Source organism: Mus caroli, unplaced genomic scaffold (assembly GCF_978045245.1).
Source record: "Mus caroli unplaced genomic scaffold, Mus_caroli_1 scaffold_8, whole genome shotgun sequence".
Classification (NCBI taxonomy): domain Eukaryota; kingdom Metazoa; phylum Chordata; class Mammalia; order Rodentia; family Muridae; genus Mus; species Mus caroli.
Window position 1 is genome coordinate 118,474,143 of NW_028227263.1, and position 7,907 is coordinate 118,482,049.

Below are 7,907 nucleotides of genomic sequence, written 5' to 3' on the forward strand. Positions count from 1 at the left end.
ACATCTTTGATAAAAGTGATGAGGATTACTTTGTGTATTTATCATTTTTACTCTGTTCCAGCTTTGAACCCTTAGCTCTCTTGGAATAAAGCATCAGAGAACCCAGGTGGACTCTGGACTGGTAATTGCCTGAAGTCCCCTGGTTCTGTTGAATTTCGATTTCAACTTCAATTCCTTGGTACTGCTCATTAGATCATTGAGAAACCACCAAACATTGGTGATTTGTCACACCCACTCCAGTAGTAACTTTGTGACAGGCCCGAAAGCTTGGATGCAGTCCCGAGGCGAAAAGTTTCATGGAAACTTAGTCTCCTGGACCCTTGGCATCCTGTAAAACGAATGCTCCAAACTTGTCCTTTCGTTAGTCAGTGAATGGATCTGTGTGCTTTCTTTCAGTATTGTTTTATTATAGGTGCTTCCAAGCAATGACTTGCCAAATACCTAAGCAAAATTGAACTTTGCTTCCTGGCCTTCACCAATGTCCTAGGTAGTCCTTGAACTGACCCTGGGCTTGGAATTCAGTAAGAATGTTACCTATTCAGTAACATTTAGAATTACCTCTAGTATTGTAAGAGAGATAGTGAAAGAAATCAGGCATTACTATCTACTAAATAGAGTTAGAAATCTTAGGGCAAGCTTAGCAAAGTAAGTTTAGAATTCTTATTATAGTTATGTATGGTAGACTACATTACTTATTAGTAGAAAGTCCCTCACACAATCACTTAGATTAAAAGCTGAGTCACTCCCATATACAGGAATTTACAATGGTAAGTAAAGTAAAAAACCACAGCTCGATCAAAGTAGATCGAGCTGTGGTTTGAGGAGGAACTAGAGTTTTGCATTATTCATGAGAAGGTTAGCTAGAGTGGAACTCCCTAATTAGAACTATGGCTTGGGCATGAAAGCCATGCCCTGGGACTGTAAAGACCTCACACCTGGCCTCTAAGACTATAGCTGACCTTAGATAGAGCTGACTTTGTCTCAGTTTATTGCCTAGTTCCTGCCAGTCTTTATGTATGCGTTCCTCTGTTTTGTGTAAGACTCATTAAGCATCCAGCAACCTCATTGTACCTTGGCTGATGTGTCACCTAACTTCCCTATTTTCTTCTGTATTAAAAATCTGATGCTCGCTTTGAGAAATTACATTCAGATACAGCACTCTCTCTGTGTCTGTCTGTCATCTGCGCCGACTCCTTGCTTGCCTGATTACTGAAACCCTGATTCTCTCGCTGATTGAGGGACTGACTGAGTCCAGTCTGTGGAAGTTATTGAGTTCAAACATTTAGGGACTATCTGGGTTTGAGTTTTAGCTATTTTTATTCACTGGGAAGCCATCTATTCGGAAGCTTCAATTTCACCCTCTGTCAAATAGGAATACAGTTATTTTTCCTGTCTCAAACTACTGGAGTGAATTATTCTGTTCATCTTTTACTTTGTGGTGAAGAAAGAAAGAAGGAAAGGAAGAAAGGAAGGAAAGAGGAAGAGAGGGAGAAACTAAAGAAATCAAAAGGTTGAAAATTTAGGATTGCGTTGAAAGTAAGTTACAGATGGTTGAAAACATGCTGAAATCTACTAGTCTAGACACTTCCTAAGATATACACATATACATGGACAGAAGGAGATCTAAATGGAGTACCCTATATTAGAGGGGCAGTACCTCCCCAGACACCATAGGCTATCAAGACAAAGCATAAAGAATGCCAGGTGTGAATTACCTCTTTGGAGTTCTTGCCAATGGTGTTATAGACTCTCACAAACATTACAGTTCATTGCCATTGCATGAGTTTCCCTCCTAAGAGTAACTGTAAGACCCTGTAACTGAAGACATTGTATCTTGAGCCATATGTCTCAGGTCTTGAATCCTGATTAGGGGAGGCAAGGCAATGAAGAAAGGACAGGCATACATACAAACACACAGAAAGCTGGAGTCAGGTGGGGTGTGCATGCTATGATGGAGCTGCACCTACTATGGCTGCAACTCAGAACCTTAGTGTGTTTCTTATGTACAGCACAGGGGAGGGTTTAGCTAGTCTCTGTGGAAGGTCTCTGTGTGAATGAGCTGTCTCAGCTATAAGCGACCAGGAGTAGGAAGCTGTTGTTACCAGCTTTTGTACATACTGATCAGTTTTCCATAAATACTCATACTTTGACCAAGGGAAGAAAATTTTAACCAATTTCAGGCCTGTGCCATATAGAGAAAGGCTTTGCCAATTTTCCATGCATCTGAGGCTTTGGTGTATGTCATGTGCTCACATCAACAATACAAATTTACTCAGGGCTTCTTCTACTCCCTACAGCACTGTATCTATGAGTTACAGGACATACAGGTACTAAGTTGGTACTGCCTAGAAGTTTCAGTCCTATTGATTATTTTTCATAGATTTGGAAGGTTCTATGCATGCTATTAGGGAGAAAGGTAATTAATAGTTTTCTCCAACTGTAAACTCCTGGCAAGATATGTTCACTGGTACAATAGTGGGGCAAATGTTAAGGGAGTAACCAACCACTTTTGATAAGATTTAAAGCCTGCTTCACAGGATGAAACTTGTGCGTGGCACCATTAACTGGGTCAAACCCCTATTATTAGCTAAGATATAGGTCATAGAAGAGAACCTGATGCTGTCTTTCTGCTAAATGGACATAGTAATTGTAATAAGTGATCCATTAAGTTTTTACCTTTATACTCATAGACTAGTGCCTCTCTTGACCCTCATCAAATAAACTTTTTTTTTTTTTTTTTGTAGTAGATAGTTAATACAGAGGTCCACAACCAATCAATATGAAGTTAATAAGAGACTGTGGAATGCTCAGATTTAAATGGGACAACTATATCACACACACACACACACACACACATATATATATATATATATATATATATATATATATATATATATATACTCAAGACTCAGGAATCACCACAGAAGAGGGGGAAGAGCCAAGCAGAGTAGATGTGTGGAGTGAAAGAGTGTTTTCTAGACATGACATAGTTGTTCTCATAAACTCACAATGGCTAGGACTTCAGGCAGAAAGCTTGTACAAAATCAAGCCAGCCCTAATGCCAGCATGGATGTGTGTATGCGTGTGTGTGTATGCGTGTGTGTGTGTGTGTGTGTGTGTATGTGTGTGGTGTCCCACATCCTTACCTGAAGAGCTATTGGTAATTGATGGCTACTGGAAGAGAGTCAGTTTTCTGCAGAGGTGCAGACCCTGAGAGGCTGCCCTAGCTCCAGTAATGGTCCCACACCCATGTACATTTGGGCAATACCAAATAGACTTAGTGTGAGTGTGTGTGTGTGTGTGTGTGTGTGTGTGCATGTGCATGTGCAAGAGCGAGAGTGAGAGTGAGAGATAGAGAAAGAGAGAGAAACTGGAAGGAAAAGTGGCAGGGGTATAGGAGAGGAATTGGAGGGTGGGCAATGGGCATAGATTTGTTAGAAACACATATTCATGTGTAAGTATTCAATAAAGTACTATAAAAGAAGTAAACTAATTTTTATAGGATTTCATACAAATTCTCATCTATTCTAGATACAAATAATGATGTAAGATTAGATTAGGTTGATTTATCCTAACTTCATGATATAATGTCTAAATTGCAGAGAGCCCCTCTGAACTGCCTTATGGATAAGAGTCACCATTAGAGATACTGCCTAGCAGTCACTGTCCTTAAGAATATAAATAAACAGTTTCCAGTTCTTTTTGTGCCAAATATCTGCAAAATTTTCTTTCCTGTCTGTGGGGAGCGGGTGTGGCAGCAGTCCCAAAGGCGCCAGGGACTGTAGCTAAGTCTTATGACTTGCACCTGACTTCCTCATACATCTGAATATAAGCCACAAACATCGTGAGAGCTGCGCAGGTGTACCAGGTTACTGGTGAAGCCATTTTGGTGGAGATATGCCCCTGCTGCCCTGATTAGCTGAAGCTACGTACCTGGTGAAGTGATGTGGCCTGCTGTGAGTGGATGGGAACTGATAGTATATAAGAGTGAGAGGCCCAGGGCTCGGGGTCTTTCGCCTACACAGTCAATGTGCAGCCCAATAAACGTGTGCAGAAGGATCCTGCTGTGGCGTCTTACTTGCTGGCGAGTCAGGCGTCCCACAAATGGTGCTGAAACCTGGGAAGTAACATCTTCAGGCATGAGCGAAGACCCCCTGTTACAGGGAGGATTCAGAACTGCATCACGGGGAAGGAGTGGTTAATGAAGTGTTCCCGCAACACAGAGTGTTGAGAAGGATTCAACTGCGTGGATTCAGAACTCTTCAGCTGGGGAACAGTGGTACCGGTAAGTAAAAAGAAATTAATGTGAGTCTCTGAGAGGTATGCTTTCTTACGCAGTAGGTCCGGTAATTGTCGCTTGCCTTGATAAGGGTAGCAACTTTTGCAGGAGCACCAGGGAAGCATATCAGAAACAGAGAGAAATGAAAAAGAAGTCATGCGCAGAAATATAAGTAAAATAAGAAATATAAGAAGAGAAAAATGAAAATAAGCCATTTCAGAGCTCTCCTAGGGACAGAAGGAAAACGGGAGACATCCTGTTTCCTCTCTGGCTCCTATGGAGATATTCTTAGCTCTGGTTAGGATACCTGGGTCCCTTTGAGACACCAAGTTCTATTCCCTGCCTGTCTATTATCTGTTTTTGGTGCACCAAATTGTCCATATGTCTGTCAATTCGTGTTTGTTTTTGTTTTGTTGTTTTAGAGGCAAATATAAAGTTGCCAGGAAGCAGGCACAAAGTAATGATAAGGTTCTTGGTTTTGGAACAAGTTAAGGTTCACGGTTTTGGGACAAGTTGCACCAAGCACCATGGGGAATTGAGGTTTGCAGAGGAACAGAGGGTTTTACCAAAAGGGGTTTTGCTAGTCTGGAAGTTAGTGAGAAATTGCATAGAAGATAGAGAAAGATGTGGCACAGAACTCCAGAGAGGTAATGAGGCGCTGAATCAGGTGAGAGAGGAGCGCTCTCAATTGGTTTGGGAGAGAGTGTCTGTTTGTGTTTCCTTAGGATCATCGACAACAGCTGCAGGTCCCAGAGTGGCTGACCAGAGTAATTCAGGGCAAGCAGAGCTATGAGGACGTGGATGTTCCTGTGGCTGGGAATGCTCCTGCTAGTGAGAACTGAAGAGCTACGTTGGGGCTGTGTTCCTAAAACCCATGTCATTGACACATTCAAGTGTTTGCTCAATTCTTTACATCTAATGCTTCGCTACAATTGCCTTTTTTCTATGTTGCTTCAGCTAAAGGGATTGTTGTGTTTTCAGATGATTCAAAATATTTCACAGATGAGTGATTGTGTTCAGCTGTATCTACTAAAACTAATGCTACCTGGATTCGAGGGGTGTGGCCTGCCAGTATATCCAAGGGCAAGGGCACGATACCCTCCCAACCTAGATGGGCCCCCCTTTCCTTTTTGTAGGAGTGTTCCTGATTCCCTTCCACCTTGGGCAGTGCCCCTTATATGTATGGTTGTTATGTGGGGTGAATGGTAGTTGCACTGATCTTTCCCCCTTAAGCCAGGTGGCGGGAGGGGCCTGGGGTAATGCAAATTTTATTGGAATGGTTCTAATGTGTTTGAAACTTCTGTATTTCAATTTGCTGGAGGAAGGAATGTTTCTTTTCTGGCTATGCCTGTTTGTATGTGATCTCCTTTTGTGTTTATTGTTTAGAAGAAGAATGTTAATTGTAGTAGTGATATTCGTTATATCATTTGGTTGTTGTGACTAGGATGCCTTGCTTTGTACCTTTGCCTTTTCAAGTCACTTTGTTTACAAACTGTCTATCCCTTGCTTCAGGGCTGATGAGCGGGGATGGGAGCCCTGGGATGTATGCTTGTAATAATAGTGTGTGTGTTGTGTGTTTGGCACATGTGTCAGGTGCAGTGTGTGCAGGCCCGCACTTTTGCCATGGTAGCGTAGGCTTTTGCTGCAGTGGAGGCGGGACAATCTCCTCAGATTCGGTTTGCCACTCTAAAAGAAATTATGCTGCATTGTGCCGTGGGGTGTGAGGCTAAGCACTGCACAGAGGATAGCTTGCTGTTGGCATCCTGTGGAAGGCATGTCTGATTGCATGAAGGTTCAGTGTCCTAGTTCCCTTCCCCCAGGAAAAACGACACGGGAGCTGGCCAAGACCTCTCTGGGTGATGAGCCCAAGGGATGGTTTTGTGTAGGGCCCCTATGCTTGCACACTGGGGATCAGACCTCTACCTTCACCCATGAGGCTTGCTTGCAGCAATCAAGATCTGGCCATATATTAATCAACATCCTGGCCTTTTGATGCACCGGCTGCAAGCAAAACACAATCTCCCCAGGTGTGGCTTGGCATGATAGAGAGGTAGTCAGTGATAAGACTCCCTGGGCATGTCACCAACCTAAGACAGGGATCAAACCAATGCTGTTTGTCTCCCAAGGACGGGTAAGGGACATTGCTGCAGGGGGCAATCTAAGACAGACATTCTCTCTGCCAAAAAAGAAAAAAGGGGTAGATGTGGGGAGCGGGTGTGGTGGCAGTCCCAAAGGCGCCAGGGACTGTAGCTAAGTCTTATGACTTGCACCTGACTTCCTCATACATCTGAATATAAGCCACAAACATCGTGAGAGCTGCGCAGGTGTACCAGGTTACTGATGAAGCCATTTTGGTGGAGATATGCCCCTGCTGCCCTGATTAGCTGAAGCTGCGTACCTGGTGAGGTGATGTGGCCTGCTGTGAGTGGATGGGAACTGATAGTATATAAGAGTGAGAGGCCCAGGGCTCGGGGTCTTTCGCCTACACAGTCAATGCACAGCCCAATAAACGTGTGCAGAAGGATCCTGCTGTGGCGTCTTACTTGCTGGCGAGTCAGGCGTCCCACACCTGTCCCTAAAGTTGCAGGCTATTGTTCTCTTTCTTTGTTTAATTGGCACTGTCACATGGATCTGACACTCTTCTCAGATGTCTGGGTTCTCACATTTGGAAATGGAGTCTCCTTTATTTATCTGCAAGTTCTGAGAATGGAGCTGGAGTCAGACATGGCTCCCATACTGGTAATCTCATCAGCTAAAGCAGGATTTAGGGCTGGCCTAGGGCTACATAAAGAGAACTCAGCAGAGAGAATGAGGAAGGTTTAGCTGGCTAAGCTGAGGTGTCCTGTGTCCAGGAGAAGGGGTGGGAATTCTAGGCACACTGAATATGTCATTTCTTTGTCTTGGATCTGCTGTAGGAGATCTTTCTTTCTAAAGAAATCAGAAAAGCAATCAGCTTTACATCCTCTTTAAGGACTCAAATGTCCTTTAGCTGTATTCTGTCCTTCTTCATCTCCTAATATTACCCTTTCTTCATCTCCCTTCTTCACTCTATACTACACACATGTGTGTACATTCGTTTACATATATACATGAATGCATCATAGAAATCCTTTTGGAGGTTTCTCAAAAACCAAACGAAACAAAATAAACAACAACAACAAAACCTACAAACTGCCATATGGCCCAGCTATTTTACCCCTGGGTATCTGCTCAGTGAACCCCAAAGCTTACCATAAAGATACTTACACTTCCATGCTCATTGCTGCTCTAGTCACTATTGTTGGGGTACCTTGTGTGAAGACATGTCTCTGTATAGCCATTGGCAGAGAGCTAAAATAAATGCTAGCTGGATTTTGGTATTGTTATTTCTCTGGCCCATCACCCGTCTCATATTTTGTAAATCTTCATTCTTCCTCACCTGTCTAAGGTAATCTAGAATTGTATCTGATTGTATCTGTTTGCTGGGCAGATGCCCCGGGGTGAAATAGCTGGCCCATATGACTACAATATAAAGCTGATGGCCAATAGCTTGGCAGGAAGATCTTTTGGGCAGAGAGAGGGTCTGTGGGAGAAGAAATCAGAGGAGGAGATTTGCCAGAGGGCACAGAGGTAGACAAGCCAGAGTGGA